This window comes from Dipodomys ordii, unplaced genomic scaffold (assembly GCF_000151885.1).
Source record: "Dipodomys ordii isolate 6190 unplaced genomic scaffold, Dord_2.0 Scaffold10, whole genome shotgun sequence".
In the NCBI taxonomy this organism is placed as follows: Eukaryota; Metazoa; Chordata; class Mammalia; order Rodentia; family Heteromyidae; genus Dipodomys; species Dipodomys ordii.
Window position 1 is genome coordinate 11,926,414 of NW_012267226.1, and position 18,905 is coordinate 11,945,318.

The 18,905-nt window shown below is 38.6% G+C and overlaps 1 protein-coding gene across 1 annotated transcript in view; it reads right to left on the reverse strand.

The window, feature by feature from the left end:
• The window catches only part of Pdgfd (platelet derived growth factor D), an 82,955-nt gene that overhangs the window by 26,264 nt on the left and 37,786 nt on the right, over positions 1-18,905 (reverse strand). The window lies entirely within an intron of this gene.

Sequence of the window (18,905 nt, forward strand, 5' to 3'; positions counted from 1 at the left end):
AATTATGTAATTATAACTGGCACTTAATACAGAACTTTGTACAGAGTAATAATAACAATTATCATTATTGATGTTCTTTTGGTTTCAAGTAGATTTTATATCATGTTCAATGCTGCCTTCTGTTACTCCACAATATGGGTAATCTTTTCAAAGATAAAACTAACTTCCGAAGGCTGTTCCTGATTCTATCAAACAATGTCAGGAAGACTGGCAGGAGGAAGAAAGTGCCTGTGGTGGTGAAAAAGTCTAGCCATTTGACGCATCCAGTGAAGAATAGAGCTGGCAAAGTCATCTCAGACTAGCTGAGAGCTGAAAGGATTTGAGATAGCCGTAGACCTCACAGAAAGAAATTTCTTCCTAAAGGCAAACCTGTCTCCATTATGTATGTGACTTTCATGATAATCACTCCAGTTAAAAAACTTAATGAAGAGGAGAGCTGATTCTACCTTTTTTTAAAAAACAGGTCACAGATGGCTTCTTGTCCTTGCTAAAATAAATTACCTTGGTCAGTTTCTCACAGCCTGACCAGTGAGTTGTAGATATTTTGTGATGATACAGAGAAATAATGAGCACTCAAATCTGACAGCTTATTTACCCAAGTATACTCATGAAATATGAACTACATATCAGCTCTAAATTTCATTACAATTTTGAGGAGCTTAGAAGAGCATTCGTTAATTGCTCATGATGAGACTGGTTTATATATAAATGCCTGTTTTGAAGAAAATTTGAGCTGTTTGCCAAGAGAGAACAGAGTGGGGTTCATGGAATGAACCTGTATTTAAAACCAGCTATCCACCATTATTCTCACTCAACCTCAGGGAAATACCGTCTTTGTACTCTGCAAGAAAGTGTATGAAAAGGGCTATGATTCCCACACTGGAGGGTGTGAGTGAACAATACAGGCTGGCATTTGTGTATCTTCAAAAGGAGGATAAACAGGTGAGACTGGGGTGGAGGCAAAGAGCCAGTGCTTTTCCTTGTCTAAGTATCAGTGGGAAGATACATGGCAGGTGTATTAGTGCATTTCCCATCACTGTGAGAGGGAGAGATCTCATTATCATGACACCAGAAGCCACAGGGTTGGGATCCTAGAAGAACTACATTACCCTAGTGTCCTAATGACCCTACACTAGGCCCCGTCATTTGAAGGTTCTATTAATGCTGCCACATGGAGGATCAAACATTAAACATATGAGTCATTGTGTTTCACACAGTATACACACAAATCACTGTACCAGGTACCATAATGGCACAAGAAACTCCTAGGTCATACAATTTTCATTTCACTTGTTCATATACTATTTGTTAATTTCTTTCAATTTCAGAGTCTACTTTCTAAGCTGAGGTTGAATCACAAGGAAATAAGAAGCTACTTCTTCAAGGATTTCAAAATGTAAACCAATTATTAAAAAGCAGACTCAATAAACCCATGCAGATGCCCAGATACCAGCCTTATCAGTATAACAGAAGTTGGCACACAACTGTACCTGGGGAAGGGGTGGGGTTGGGAAATTTTTGTGATTTTTAAAAAATCGTTTTATTTTATTTTATTGTAAAGATGCTTTAAAAATTTTGTTTTTGAGTGAAGTCTTGTAAGCACATGTTTAATCATGGGAAAAGTGGAGGAAAAGAAAGTTGTTTAGAAAATGTGAGAAGAAACAAGTTCCCAGAGATGACTGTGAATCCTGTTAAACATTCTCCTATGTGAGAATGGACCTCATGAGCAAGATTGGAACTGTGGTCCTCATATCACTGTAGCTGGCTTGGAGAATGTTTTGCCTAGGGAAGTAAAGATGGAACCATGTTCAAGGTGGGAGTCAACCCAACCATAGACAAGGCATGGAGACAAGTCTTAATGAAAACGCTGTGAGAACATCCTTTAAAAGACATTGTTATTGCAATACTCACTATAAACCACAACATGAGGCAAAAATATGTATTTTGAGTATTAAAAACTCATGTGTAAGTACCCAGACAAATGTCACACATAGCAATTCTAGCTTCTTCACTGATTGACTACCACAATACTAGCCAGAAACTTTAATAGAAACAAATGATGAAGGGTGTCATTAAATCCCAAGTAAAAATATAACTTTATCTTCTCTTAGTAGCATGAATATTAGACTTTTAAAAGAAGCTGTCTTTCTTTTATGTTACTTCACATCTTGCCATTCTTTATAAATGACATATTTAAAAGGATCTTATAGAAATAAGATTCCTTATGACACCAAGGTTTTAGCTCTAAAAGAAACTCAACATAGGAAGGAAATGTAACAATTTAATTCTAAATATATCTTCAGTGTGATCACCTCTCACTCTTTCTACTGTAGCTTTCCAAGTCCAAAAATAGCAGCATTTTCTCCAGTTCCCTATTAGCTTTTACCCTAAAGTCCACATTCCTCATGGCAGCTAGAATCATCTTTTGTAACCTTAAATGAAATCATTTCTGTCTTCTCCTTAAAAGTCTCCAGTACTTTTCCATTGTTCTGTGTCTCTCCTTGTAAGGGCTGACTACTACCTGCTTCTGTAGCTTCATCTTCTGGTATCAGGCTTTGATTTGACATTCTGCATTTCCACCAATTCCATATGGCTGGACTGGCCACCTTCCCTCAAATATTGTGCTCCGCTTTTGCTCACCTTAGGGTTAACCCCATGCTATCCCCTTCCTCAAATGTTCCAAGGATTGGCTCCTCCTAATTTTTCTTCAAATATCTAGAGAATTTCCCTTGAGCATTCCACTTAAAATAGCCACATAGTTGATCACTTTATCTACTTAACTGCTTAATTTTATAAAGTTATTCTCTGAAAGGATCTTTTGTTTCTTTGATTATTTCTTTCCCCATTGAGGAGGCAGAGACATTGTTCCCTTGTTTTCTTCTGTAACTCAAGTTCCTAGCTGGGCTTTTGGTACACACTCTAAATTCACTAGTTTCCAGTGTACACACAAGAATTGTCCAAGTCCATTCTGATCAAATTGATGCTTATATCCTATTGTGTTATGTAATTTAAATATCACCCTGGTTAGACTGCTTACTTTTTCAAGCTCCATGTTACTGAAAGACAATATTTCCTTTTTCATGGGTGCTTTTAACAAAGCAGTGTCCTTACCACTGCTTTAAGACAAACAATGAACAATGAATAATCATTTCAAATAAGTGAAAACATTCCAGCATATAAAGAACACATTTGCTGTTAAAGGAAACTCACAGGCTCTGTAAGTCATGTCCAATTTTTTGGAGGAGAGAACTCTTGGCTAAGAATTTGGTGTGTGCCTAGTTATTGATTCCCTTATCTGATGCTCTAGTAGTACAGAACCTTCCATCCTAAGGTAAAGGAACTGATGCTTGCATGTAGCGGATCTTTAAAACTGTGGGATTGTGTATCTTAGATGGCACCCTGGGAGTTGAGTGATTTTCCTAGACAGATGAGCCATCTGAAGCTGAGAGGCACATGAATTGTCCAAAGTAATTATCACTGGGATCAGGACTAGAGCTCCTAGCTTCTGGGCATCTTGTAGTCCTATGATTTTTTTTTTCAATCCAGCAAATAATGTTATATAACATTATATAATTGTAGGCATCTTAACCCACATTGCCTTACTCTAATAAGAACTAATTTGAATCACTAAGTAATTTCTTAGCTTACACGTTCACATTAAACTAGTTAACTATATTTTTGGCAATTAGAATCCCTATTCGGTATGTTAGAATGAAATCCACTCTCTCATTCTCTGTATTTTACTATTTGGAATAGTTTTGAACCTATCCATATGAGTCTCAGGATGCATAGTTTGGTTTATATAAGAAAAGTCTGATGTACTAGAAAATTAGGGAGGTATCTAAAAGTAAAATCTTGAAGTAGTACATGAAAATAAAGATACATATATGAGTCTAGTGACGAGCCTTCTTAAGCACAAATGCTATGTCAGAAAATAAAAAAGTCAAAACATCTTGCATATATAAACATGTTGTATAAATCTTAATGATACCAAAACCAAAATTTAAAAATACCCTGCAACAGATATAACAGGAAATAAATAACATGACTAAAATAAAATGAGCTCCTATGGATCAAAAGGCAATGAAGGTGTTCTATATTATATAGTTTTACTAGGAAAATGTATCTATCTATCAATCTGTCTGTCAAAATTGATGTTAACCCTGAATGATCATTTTATTATCTTTTTGTTTCTATGTCCTAAAAGTGTCATAATGAATATATTTTAATATGAAAATGGTAAAATTTTAAAGCAGCAATTAAAAGTGTATGTTATCACATTTAGAGCCTTTTGTTATTATATTATGTATTAAATGGTGTCATAAAAATGCTAGTCATCAATTACCCAAAGAGAGAATATAAAATATTCTAGAACAATGACCCTTGGCTCCATCTAATGCACCAATGTTTTTTAATGTCTTTAAAAACCACCCTGAACTCAAGGTTAGACAGGTACCAGTTTGTCAGGCCCTATTTGACTACAATTTATTCCCACAGACTGAGAGATGATAAAATAAGTAGCATTTTAGTATATTGGTAATGAATGTTTTCAATAATCAACTCTGCTAGTAAAGATTCAGATGCAAATGAAAATGTTCATTTCCATAAAGGAAATCTCCAGACATCCCTTCCTTGCCGTTGGTTCCTTGGGCCTATCTGAGAGGGAACAGGTGGAACAGACAAAAAAAAAACCCACCGGAGCAAGTCAGCACATGTTTAACCCTGACTGCCTCAACGGATATCCAAGGGGATCCCTCCCTTGTTCTTTGACAGCAGAGCCAGGGACTCCTGTCTTTGGAGACAGCTGCTGCAGGGGCAACATCCGGAACATTTGGGATGATTAGCTGTACCACCTGTTCGTGGGTCTCACAGAGGGTGGCTGTTCATTTTTATCCTAGGTGATTATGCTGCATTTGAGTAGATGAGCCATAAACTATTCATTGCTAGAGGGATGTATTCTATCATCACTTAAAACATAGACATTACTTGAGAAACTGTTTAAACCTTCAACCAAAACAATCTAAGCTCATGCTTAGAGGTGTTTCTTTTGCAATTTGAAATATAAAGGTTGTTTGGATTCATAAGACAATATTTAACAAAGACACTGTTAACGCTATTCTTCAGTGATCTCTTGGCCTGTTCATGACCCATTCAAGGAAATTAAAGTAACTATGTGTGTGAGCCTGTGCCCTGGTCATTTCTTAGAGGAGATTCATTAGAACAAGGCTTAGTCTCTGAACTGTCCTACTGTCTATATGGGTAGAATAAAGCCAGTGCTTAGAAACACAAGATCAGACTCTGATTTAACCAAACTCTTATTTTGTTACTGCTACATCATCAATCAAGCTCTTCTATTAATAATATGAGAATGGTCTTGGCAGGAGGCCAAATAGTTTTGCCAAAATATTTAATGCAAAGATAACAAGAGTCCAAGTTAATCTGAGTAACCAAACTCAAAGTCAGATTCAAATTTAAAGAATCTGCCAATACAATGTAATAAATTGTGATTCTTAGACTAGAAACTTAGGTATGAGTCATGTTATTCGGAAAATATCATTAAATAAGTATCTTTAATGATAATTTCTTTCATAAATAAGACATGCTTATAGATTTTCACTGGTTTGAGCTAATTTTTATCATATGTATAATTTTATCATGTATAATTACTAACAACAAAGTACAATATTTTAACCTACAACTTCTAGGATTCATCAACTAATCGATGCTAATGTTGATTTATTAGTTTATTTATTTATTTAGGGTCCGGTCATGGAGCCTGAACTCTGGGCCTGGGCGCTGTCCCTCAGCTCTTCAGCTCAAGGCTAGCACTCTGATACTTGAGACACAGCACCACTTCTGGCTTTTTTCTTTGTGCTTATGTGGTGCTGAGGAATCGAACCCAGGGCCTCATGTATGCAAGGCTAGTGCTCTACCACTGAGCCACCTTCCCAGCCCTTGATTTATTTTTTGTGGTACTGGGGTTTGAATTTAGGGCTTTGTGCTCACCAAGCCGGCTCTCTACACCTTCAGCCATCCCTCCCCCAGCCCTTTTTCTTTAGTTATTATTCACACAGGCCATAGTTCATGTCTAAGTCAGCCAGTACTGTGGTCACCCTGTATGTCTTTCTCATTTAGCGTGGATTACTAACTTGACCACAAGGGTCAGCTTTTCTTGGTTGAGATAGGATCTCCAGAATTTTTTTTCCTTAGGCTGGCTCAAACAATGATTTTCCTGACTGCTGCCTTCTGGGTAGCTGGGATACAGACATGAGTCACTGTGCCTAGCCTAAGCTATTGTTGGAAATTTGTCACTACAGCTTTGAGGAGACATTTGATATCTGGTAGTTTCTTATTGCTTGCGACTGAACTTAGTCATTAGCTAAGATTATGGCAAATGCTAGCTCCTTGTATAAAGAAGAAATTTTCCTCCACAAAGCTGAGAAGAGGTCATTAGAAGGGGCCACAGGAACAATACTTGAAGGCTAAAGGAGTGTTTTCAGGTAGAGAGAGGTATCTATTTAAATGAGAAAATAAAAATGCTATGTAGTTATTGCTTATGTGCCACAGAAGAAAATTAAGGTCCTAGTGAGGAGAGATGGATGGACATGAAGTTTGGTTAACATCTACCTTTGCCATATGATGAAGTCATATTATGGGTTATGCAGGGAAATTAGCAAAAGACAACCACCCTAACATCTTCTATCACACGTGCAATCACATGTCTCTACAATATTGAAATGGTTGGTCAGTTACCTAGAATTGAGAGGACTCTGATTATTTTGCAGCAATGGGTTCTACATGTGGACATGGAATTTTTGTTGGGCTATGTAGAAAACCCTTTCTGTATGTTTTCTCACTCATCATTCCCTATAGTAGCTTTAAAAGACAAGAAGGTGGAGAGATAGAATGCTTAAATGATTTTTCCTCATGAAAGTGAGCCTGGTTATTAAGAATCTCCACAGATAGCGGTGCCTGAGGCTGATTCTACTCTGTCAGCTTTGCTGAACTCTTCTCCTTGTCATTTGTAAGGAATCTATTTTATAGGACAAACAAATCCCCCTTGATTTGTGTTAAGTACACGCTTTCCTAAATTTCTTAGCTGAATTTCAAAATGAACATGTGGTTCAGTTCACCAGAAGCCTGAAAATGATTAAAGAGTGTACTTTTGATAAGAAGAAGCTACTCTTAAAGCCTATTTACCCTACCAAGCTAAAATGGATGGGCGAGGAAATTATTCTGCTAACTTAGGAAAATTACAAGTTTATAATGGAAAGAAGATGAAATACTGGCCTGGATTACTCATGTTTTCGTTTCCTTGAAATTTTATTTCCTAAGCATAATGCCTGGTACTTAATAAGCACTCTTTTCGCTTTGCATGCTTAATTTTTATTACTGAATTTGAGAAAAGAAACCTTTTCTTTTTTTTGGGGGGGGTGTGGGTAGGGATACAATGCTAGGGATTGAACTCAGGGCCTTGTTCATGCTAGGCAAGTGCTATGCCACTGAGCTCCAGGAAATCCTGTTTCATGACCAGAATTCAGCAAACCCTGTCATGACTGTGCTGAAATTCATACTCCTAAGAACAGTTAAATTTCTTCATACTTGAGTGATGTTATATAAACAGATTACCCTTGCTGTGGCCAAAAGCTAGTTACATTATTAAAACTAACATTAGAGAAAATGGAAATTATAAACAGTATGAAGATTAAGGCCAGTTACCAAAATCCCTTAGCTAAAATCATTATCTCCATAAACTCCAGTTATTCCATTGCTAATTAAAACTTGTAAGATTTGACTTTAAAGAGAAAATACCACTTGAAGTCCAAAAACAACAAAAACCTAATAAACATAGCATGCATAGTCCCCAGAAGAAAAGGATTTATTAAATGTTACTCAGGCTAAGTGAAACGTCCTAAGGTAAAAGGGAAAGCCAACCACAAGGCATTCCAGTACAATTTCGTTCTTTATACAAATGAATGCTGAAAAAGCAGAGTACTGTGTTTCTTGACAACATTCCGTCTACATGTTCATTCCTACCCTCACATACATCCATCAGAGCTGGCACCCAGCACAACTGTCATTGGCACTACAGGCTGAACTGAACGTGGAATACTCAACAGCCCTGTGAATATGCTAGAACCACCTAAATGACATCAGCAGGTCATTTAAAGTACCTTCGCTTGATCTGGTCATATTCCTTAGGAGATTTCTAGATGTGGTTAAATTAGTGACATAGTGAATATAAAGTTCGAAAGGAACATAAAACATTCAGAACCTTGGAACTCACTCCTCTGGTCACAGGTGAGACTACTATGTTTGTGACCTCAATGTTCTTGGGTCCATTTCCCACTCAACTACCAAAGAATCCAAGCCCTTGCCCAGTTTCAGATCTCAAAAGCAGGCTTGAAGTTTGGTCTATTAGCTTGAGCTTGTTGGAGCTGAGCACAAAGCACAGCTCAGGTCTTATTCTGATAAGAGCTGGTTTGTCTTGGCACTGTTACCAAACTCTATGGTTAAGACCAGTGACAGAGACCTCTAGGGAGCAAATGTGACTCAACCCATGTAACTTCCTCATCTCTCATGGATAAACAACTCAAAAATCTGCTTCTGAATAGGCTAAAGGGCTGTTAAGTGAGTCTATACTTGGAATCCTAATAGTACGTGTTTTGGGGTGTTGAAAATTCCCTTTTACTTTTAGTTATCACCAGGTACCAGTAGCTTCCTGTTCTTTTGCCTGTCATTGTATTAGTGATTTTTATCAGCAGGTGTATGTGTTAAGACACTAGGCTTTGCATAGCAAAAATTAAAACCCTCGTTTGGTTCTTCTTTGCTTCTTCCTACACTTTTTTCATACCATCCCATGCTATGAACTTAGAGAATGCAAATTCACTGCTGTATTCATCTAAGCCCAATATAATTACAAAGATAATTTTGCTGCCAACAAAAAAGTAGAATGCATCTCAAACACAGTAGGAAAATACTCTAGGGTTGGACCAAACTATTGCTTCTCTGTACTAGATCAGGACCTTCCAGAGTGGACTGTGTTGTTTCAAAGGCTCATGGATTGGCTGGGATGTTTCTTGGATAGTTTTTATTGTCTTCTTTTTCTTTCCTTTTTTTCTTTCCTTTTTCTTGTTCTCTTTTTCCTTCTCCTTGACAGCCTCATGTCTGGCATGTAAACATTTCTTTTTCTGGTGATCCTTTTTTAAGAATAGGGTCTCACTTGCTTAGCTGGTTTGCTTGGTTTATACTCTTTTCCTTAAGCCATGCCTCCAGCTTGGGTTTTTGCTTAGTGTTTAGAGATGGAATCTCATGGACTTTTCTCTTCTAGCTGGCTTTGAACCATGATTCTGTGATCATCATTCATGATCTCAGCCTCTTGAGTAGCTAGGATTATGGGCATGATCACTGGCACTTTGCTTTTATCCATTTCTATATGTTCAGTATAGTCTAGTAGCTGGAAGAGATCAGGCAAATAATCAGTTAAAAAGTTCTGTTCACTATTTAAGATTCTTGAGTGACCAAAGTATGTCTCTTGACCAAGGCAATGGATGATGCATAAATACATAGGAAGGAGAGGTTCCTGGAGGAATGCAGTATCTTAAGTTAGTTCTGTTTCCCCACTCACCATTCTCTTTTACCTGCACAAATTTTATGTCCTTAATGGTTTATCATTATCTCAACAACCTTGTGTACCTATAAAAAAAAGTTGAAATTTATTTTTACAGTTCTGGTGACTGAAGTTGAAGATCAGAGTGTCCATACGATTGAGTTTGGTTGAGGATTCTCTTCCTGGTTTATGAATAGACAGCTAGCCATGGCAAGGAGGCATCCTTTCTCTGGGCCTTTTCTCACAGGTACATCCTAAAAGGGGGCTCCCTCCTCATGCCATAAACGTCCATTGAAGGCCCCATTGGTAAATACCATAGATTCATTCATTTCTGAACTTGTTTCCACGTGTGTGTCAGTTCATTGGAATGTGAGCTCTTTGAGAATGGGGTGTTTTTTAGCTTTCTCACAGCTATAACAAGATCTGCTACCAAAAATGCAATTACGTACCAGTCAGTGATATAAAGAGGACTCATTGGGTTACTGTGCAGACCAAATGAGATGACTTCATTTGAAGCCATAGCTCATTAACTGAGATACTGTGGGTGTGAATAAACATCTGTGAATAAATACATAAATAATCCAAACTTATAGAAATAAGCGCTCTGTTGGGACCATAAGCAAAGTACTGTAGATCTACTCAGGAAATAATGACTTAACCCATTAACTGAGGCTGGTATTGACTGTTGAATGATATTCAGGGATCTGAGCAGTTTGGAGAGCAGGAAGGTGAAGAGGAGAATGTGCATGTGTGTGTCATGTGCTCCAAGGACAAGGAAGAAACTGAGGCTGACAAGGCAGGAATAGGGCAGATTAGAGGGTCTTGAACTCTCTACGAGGCTTGGCTTTGTTGTGAAGTGGACCCTGAGATGGGGCCCAAGCTGGTATGATTCCATTTTGAACTTTGCTTTGGTTTTAGGGATTTTAGACTCCACAGGCCTAGTTCCCTGAATGAAAATAAAATGCATCTGGTCCCCCTCCCCCTAACAACCTAACACACCTTTGATTGTTGAGTTAAAGTTGTAATCTGGCTCAAACTGGTGATACCACTTGCTTACAGTAAACCCCGCCTTTTGCACGTGTTTATGGTAAACTCCGCCTTTTGCCCACCAAGAGGTAGACTCCACCTTACCCGCTCAATTTGCATGCCATTTTAAACCAAGGTGATAGGCTGGTTTAAACAGCCATTATAGACAAACTATAACCTCATTGGCCACTTGGGTGTGTTCTGGCATAACAGTACAATCCTTTGTGTGTGTTACCATCCCATTGGTCACCTGCGCATCACCGAGCTCAACTTCATGGATTTTGCCTTTAAAAACCAATGTACATGGGCATCTCCGGGTCGCAGTATCAGCTCCCGAGCCTGTGCTGTGGCCCTGACTGGTCAGTGGAGGAACCTTCTCAATAAAGTTGCTTCTTTGTTAACAACTTTGTTGCTGTGGGCTCTGTCACTCTGGACATGCCTGCCTGAGTAGGGGTCTTCCTACTACAGCTGTTCCTATTTCTTTCCACTCATTTAACATATTTATGGAATTGTATTATTTCTAACTATATGTTTGAAGGTGTTGAGGACAAAAGAAATAATCTCCAGGTCACTGATGTCATGGACCCTCTTCCTGACCATCCTTTGCTGCACAGAGGAAGCCAATCATTCTCAAGTGTTGTCCCTGTCACTGGAAGAGCCCAGGTCTCCGAAATACAACACTGCAGGGCATGTTCACATTAGGGAACTAGTTATTTAATACAGCCGCATTGTCCACTTATGCATTCATTTGTTGCGTTAAAATACACCACCAAAAATGACTGGAGGATGGAAGGGAGGAAGGAATGGACAGAGGAAGGGAAGGAGAGAAGGAGGGGGAGAAAGAGAAAGGGAGGATGGGGGGAGGGAAGAAAGAGTAAGGAAGGAATGAAAACTAAGGACATCTTTATCATTTTGATTGTGGTGAACTTAAATCAGATAATGGATTTCCTAGAATACAAACAGTAAACCACATCAGTTATTCTGAGGCCAGAGAGAAGGAGAAAATGCTGAAGACAACAACTGCAGTGTCCTTGGTTTAAGAAAATGTTTTTGAAATGTCCATAATCTCAGGCAATCTAGATTTAGGAGTCAGTCTTTATTTTGGTAATCAAACCCTTGAAATGATAATAGCGTTTTCCACTCGAGTACATTTAGTCCTTTCTATCCCTCAGCAGGGTACAAAATTACCTTTTTTCTTCCAAGAAGAGTGCCAAGGTTTGCCTGATCAGAGAATGCAGTAGATGAGAATTCCTTAAGTACTTTATGATGACCCCTGAGGTTGGTCAGCAGGAACTGAATTGGTAGGATTACTAGAAGCTATAGCTCAGCCTAGCAGGGATCATAAAGATGCCTGAATACATAAGGCCCTGGATAGTTTTCATCAGAAGATCTCTAAGTATAAGCCAACAAAAGCAAATCCCATGCCTTTAAATGAGGAGCAGAGAAGATAGAAGCACTCACTGTCACTCACCTGGCTGAATCAGGACCGCCTCAGCTTTGCTTGGTAGGAGACACTGATAACGAAGGAGTTAAAGCATTTTTTTAAAAGTGGCTTTTGGGGGCAGAACATCCAGAAACAAATTCTACTGACTGTGACTTTAGACAAGGATAACTCTATGCTTGAGATTTCTGGTGTGTAAATGGAGAAAACAGCTTTCTTCCCAACAGATTTGAAGATCCGGTAACTTGTGAAACTAACCCAGAAAATCCTCAAGACCACTTCTCAACAGGTGGCTTCACGTAATGGTGTGTATCTATGCCTATTATCCTAAACTCTGTGGGAGGCTGGAATTGGGAGGGTTGCAATTCTAGTCCAGCCCAGTAGAAAAGCCCACAATACTCCATCTAAGGGAAGAAACTGAGCAACTGATTGCCTGCCTAACAATTGTAAGACTCTGAGTTCTAACACCATACTAACCAAACCAAACCAAACCAATACCAGAGGCCTCAATCCAGACACTGAATTCCAGTCCACAAGCTCTGTCTACATTCATCTGTGAGAAGCTAGGGGAACATCCTAACAATTAAGATGCCTCTTTAACAGCCATATTCAAAGCATTATTTTAGAGCAATAATGAACATATAATACATTACTACATTATCTTTGCTTTTCCACAGAAGACTAAGTTACAGTTCACACAGCAATGTTTTATTATTATCAGAAGTGGTCAGCAAGGTGGCACTCAAAACTGTCTTAAATCCAACTGCTGTATACTCCTCTCTTGAATTGTATTCAAATTAGATGCCAAGTTTTGCACAGCTTGCTATGTACTTCCATATAAATGGAATACTTATGTACAGTTATAATAATGTAATCGGAGTTGAAACCCTTGTCTCCATACAGACAAGAATTCAGCAGCTGTAAGGTAGAGGCTGGATAAAGTCAATGGCCAGTTCCTACCCCTCTGTGCTCAAATTCTAACCTCAGGCCTCTTAGTCTTAATGTGACAGTCCTTGCTCTGGAGAGGTCTTCAGTGAACTCCTGTCAGAATGATTGACAGGCTCATAGGAGTACTTTTCAGCCAAAGAAACATCTGCATTGAGCAAAATAGAAAAGCATGACCCTTCATTGAATTCTTGATGTCCAGCTCAGGGGCTGGAAAGTTCCTTCACTGAGCAGACTGCCCTGGAAGCGGTGGCCACATGTCCGGCTGCTCTCAGTTCCTCAGCAAGCTGATACCCTGAGTGCCCCCGCCAGGAGCATTCACCCACCCTCAGAGCGAAGCAGGAAAACATCATGAGCTATCTCATCATGAACGACACAGACAACTAGGCCATAACATTTAGTGTTAAAACAAAGCCAAAAACTATTTAGCTCAGCTCAAAGCCCTCTAATTAGAATCACTTTGTCTCCAGCTCTGTGTGGGAAGCCTCCTGATGTGTTATGGAGGAGAGGATAAAGGACCAAATGGAAAAGGAGAGAGGAAAGATAGTTCAAAAAAAGTAATAGTGGATTTAACCAGTGTTAAGTGATGCTGAGTTAGGGTAGGTAGACACTTGGTACTTCCTGTGGTTTTTATTTGTTTTTGCTCATTTTTCCTCAAATAGGTCTAGACAACCACTACAGATATGTTCAGCCTGATGCATATATTAGATTTTATCAGCATAAATAAAAGAAAAACACCCCCAATAATCCTGTGTGGACAGTGGAAGATACTATCTTATTTTAAGAGCCACAGCAGCAACAAAACACCATAAACTTTAAAAGAAGATAAGAATATAAGGTAACAAGAATCTCTGCTCTCAAGAGAACACTGCGTTATCTTCTGCCAACTTGGTAGTTTACTGATGGAATCTGAAGCTGATGATTTATTGTAAATGGTAAAGAATATTGCTTTTGGGAGCTCTTTTATCCTGGACTCCATATTCTCCACAAAAATAAACAGGAAACTTTAAATTGGATTTCTGACAGTGCTTGAGTGTTTTCAGTCTGAAATCTATTAAGTAGATTAATTTTAAAATGGGGCACCATAACCACAATATTACTTCTGAGATGCTACTGATTTGTTTTGTGATGCCTTTTCACCCCCCCCTGAATCATTGCAGTCATAACCCCAACACCCTTGGAGTCTTCACTGATGGATGGCTCTCCATTTTTCTGGTAGAACTAAGGTTTCCCTCCCATCAGAAAACAGGAAAGTAAGACCTCTCTCTCCAAGATACTGAATGAGAGCCTCTTCTCTGCTAGGCAGAGCAAACACGGAAGTGAGCAACCTTCTTCCAGCTTCATTCCGGTACTTATAAACCTTGGAAATTTGTAACAGGTGGCGTATTCATCCCAGAGTTATGAAAGGAATGCCACTCAAAGGTAGCCAACACTACCATTTCATATGCATTCTTTTAGAGATATTGCAGGCATCACAGGTAATCTCATAGGTAGTCATTCTTCGGAAACGGAGGCCACTCACCTACCATGCATGCATTCACTTCGTGTTGTTGCAGCTACCAAAGTCCAGATTTCTTCCCTGTATTCACTAAACATTATGGCATCTGGGCTTTTATATTTGTTTCTGTCTCTTGCTGCCATTAATCTGGATGGTGTTAGGGTCCATGCCTTTGGTTTGCAGGTTCTCTTTTGACTTGAATGTGATTCTTCACATACTCTAGCAACTCGCTCTTGACCTGAGATCTTAAATGCAGTCCACTCTAGATCAAGCCTTGCATGTGCCTGTATGCTTGTGAATTCTGCTCTGCCACTCCTCCCCTCCACCCCACCAAACCCTTCAGACAATCCCACTGGGCTCCATGCTTGGAGAGCTCGCAGTCTGTCATGAGAGCCTTCTCTTACCACTGTTCTCCAGGTGTCTCGCTCTGCTGTTGTGGCCGCCCTGCAGAAGCCCTGGAGCAACCTGATCCCCAGCACGTGGACAGCTCACCTCAACTCCTGGGAAGGAAGTTACAAGCCCAGCACACTATGTTGCCTCTCTTTCCTGAGTGTTTGCCTCTATTTTTGCTTGTTTATCTCTTCCAGTTTTAGAAAAATGTTTACATCTAGACCTTCAAAAGTATATCCTTGATTCTAATCTTCTCTCCAGGCAATGTTTCAAAAAGAAAAAGAAATGGTAGCCCCTTTGTGTTTGCATTTTGAAGTACTTCACTCTTCTTGTTGGCTGCAATCCTGAGTCAGTCTTTATCTCCTAGCTGCATGGTTTTTACTCCCCTAGGTTGATGGGAAAACTCATTAAGATCTGTAACAGCCTCTGAATGGCCAACGCCAGTGAATTCCTCCTAGACATTGCTTTATGTGACCTTTGTCTCATATTTAACATCCTTGATGACTCCCTGGTTGACCATCTCTCCATTTGGCTTTTGTGATATTATGTTCTGCTGATCTTTCTCTCTTTCTCCCTCCCTACCCCCCACCATTACCTCTTCAACTATTTCTTCTCTGTATTCATTTCTTTTAATGCATTTTCAAGTAATGTCTACAAGGAATTCTGAGGCTCTATACTTGGCACCTGAGTTGATTCATTGAGTTCTTTGGCTTGTACAATTATTTATACATGAGTGAATGCTGACTCTACATTCTAGGCCAGGAAATGTTTGTTGAGAAGCAGATTATTCTGCCAAATTCCCTCTGGCTGCTTTTTCCCACTGGATGTCTTACAAGCTCCCAAAACCCAAAGTGTCCAACATGTTACTTATCAGTTTTCCAACAAAACCTGCTCCTTCCCTTGTGTCCCCTTTCCTAGAGAAATACCATCACATTCATCTGTGGGTGTGGGATACACCAGCAGTCATGCAGAAACATCCTCCAATTGGTCACTAAATCCATCCCATTATACTTTCTTAATCCTTAAAACCCATGTCCTCAAACCTACGTCTTGACCCAAGTTTATCACATCTCTTCTGGATTGCTCTGAAAGTTTGCTAAGTGGTCTATGTTCATTCTTGGCTCACTGCTATCTCTTCTCCATTGACTGGCTGTTATTGATCTTCAAAAGCCAAAGTGAAGCAGAAAGCAATAAACTATCCATCTACAGCCCAAATTCCTCAAAGGATTTGAACCGTCTTAGTCCTTTGATAAATGCATTAAAATCTCCATAATCTGGCTCTTGTCTTGTTCCCTAATACCATGTCCATGCAGACACTTAGTCCACAGAATGATTTCATAGGTTAATAGCATTCTTAAATTTATACAGGCTGTTTTCTTTTGCAGGGCACTTTCTCCTAGCTCTTTCCCATTCTGCTACTAACTCTTTCTCATTAGTTAGAACACAAATGCAATCACTTCCTTTGATGAGCATCGTTAGGTATGATAAAGATGTTCCCTTCCTCTATGGAACATTGAGATTTTTTATACTTTTTACAGAGGGAAAAAAGGACAATACTCTGGTCTGCACTCAGGGCATTGTGCTTACAAAGCAGGTGCTCTACTATTTCAAGCCACTTTTGCTCTGATTAATTTTAAGGTGAAGTTTTATTTTATTTTATGTTTTGGCCCGGGCCAGCTTGTGCTCAATCCCTTATTTAAGCTTCTTACATAGCTGGGACTAATGAAAACTCTGTGCCACAGAGGTCATATTTTCCTGTTGATTTAGGCCTTATGAGCTTTGGTGCCTGGCTTGGAACCATGATTCTCATCTCTTAGCCTACTAAGAACATGGAACTAAGTATGAGCCACGGGTGCCCAGACAAGACTTTTATAGCTCTTCAGTAACTTTCAAGCTACATTTTTTGACAACACTTTTATTAGTATGAACTAGCTATATGGGAGGATTCATTGTGATATTTTCTTATAAGCATGCAATTTATCCTGATCAAATTCAGTCCTACTATTACTTTTGCTCATTCGCCACCATCAATTCTTAAAACAATGTTGATTTTATACATATACTTGAACACGTATAGAATATCTGACCATCTGTGCTCCATTTTCCCACTCTATTGTTCTTCCTCCCTCCCACTGATACCCAGTCTCCCCAAAGAGCCTGTTGTACTTTCCTGTCATTCAATATCTTTAGTGTATATTAACTAGATAATGGGTTGTACCATGGTGTTTAACACACAGACACCAATACAATATCTGGGATATAACAGATTCTCAATAATGCCTTCAAGAATAAATGGGCTCTGAGGGAACACTGTGACACTTGCCATCCTCAAATTCTTAATAAAAACCCAGTATCACCAGGTGCCAGTGGCTCATGCCTGTAATCCTAGCTACTCAGGAGGTTGAGATCTGAGGATCATGGTTCAAAGCCAGCCTGAGCAGAAAAGTCTGTGCGACATTTATCTTCAACAATCTACTCAGAAAAAGCCAGAAATGGGTCTGTAGCTCAAGTGGAGAGCAGCAGCCTTGAGCACAAAGAGGCTAAAGGACAGTACCCAAGCACTGAGTTCAAGCCCCAGGACTGGCAAAAAATAAAAGCAAAAACCATTATCATCTGAAAACATAATTAGTAAATTTAAATATCATATTTCCATGTGGTTAACTCAATTCATTTCCTATCATTGGCTTGAAGTTAAAGGTTGGACTATGTGTTAATATCATTTCTATTCTTACACGTTTCTAAATATGTGACAATGAAGGTTCTGTGAAACCACTTTCTTGTCAACCCCTCCCCCCACAGTTAGCATTTAGTTTTATCTCAAAAATGTTTTACCTCTTGGTAAACTGTTGAGATGTCACCCTAACATGAATACTAACAGGGTCATGTAGCAGGTTAGTAATTCCATTATTTTAAGGCTGTGTGAAAAGATATTTTCTCTACGATCATGTTCATTGCTATCTCATATTTATTCCTTCAGGGGAATACAGTATTAAAATTTAGATGCTACAATGATTCTCTTTAGCTCAGCTCTATTAACAGAATCAATGTCTTTTGGTTTATGATGAAAAATATAGACTCTAATAGAAATAAAATCCCCTGACAAAATGACATGCTGTTTATAATCATACTAGTTCTAGGGGTAAAGAAAACTAAAGTTTAAATGATACTAAAATAAAAGATCACCTTAGCAGATAGAAGAAATTTATATTTATAAATAAAGACTTAGGACAAATGAAGAAAAGAGGTGGGAAATGCAGTCAAGAATCCAATGTGTATCCCACAAAACTAAGAAGAAAGGAAAGGTGAATAGGGGAGGGATGGGTGAGAATGTAAAGGGGGTGAAGTTGATCAAGATATATTCTATTTATAAACAGCTTTGTTAATGGAAACTCCTTTGTACAACTATTTAAAGATAATAAAACAAAGAATTATGAATTAGAAAGTAGAGTTTCCCTGACATAGATGATCATATTCAATTAATGGGAAGATACAGAGATGTTTTTGCTAAGTATATACACATTAAACTTCAGAAAGGATAAAATACTTGCCTTATGAAGTTTTTCAGTAGCTTCAATAATTTGTGTAATGTACATGTATGGGGTACTTGAGGGAATAGATTTACTGGAATATTTTAGATACTCTTTATATGGAAATGTCGGTATTACAGTAGATATAGACCATTTGAGAGTTGAGAGATCATAGAAATTAGTGAAACAGCTTCTGTAAGGATCAATAATAGATATAAAGTGGCTATTATAGCATATCAGCTATACCACGGTTGAAAGCAAATGAATCTTACAAAAAAGATGTCTTAGCTTCCTTAGTATCATTGAACATAGATAGGTAACTGCTCTATTAGAAATTTCAAAAGAAAAAAGTTCTCCTTTGAAATATAGCAAGTGATTAAGAGCTACAAGGGAAATGTTAAAACATCTCAAAGGCATCAAACAAGTCACTGTAGTTTGAAAGTAGAAATCAATTGTTGACCTGTGAAG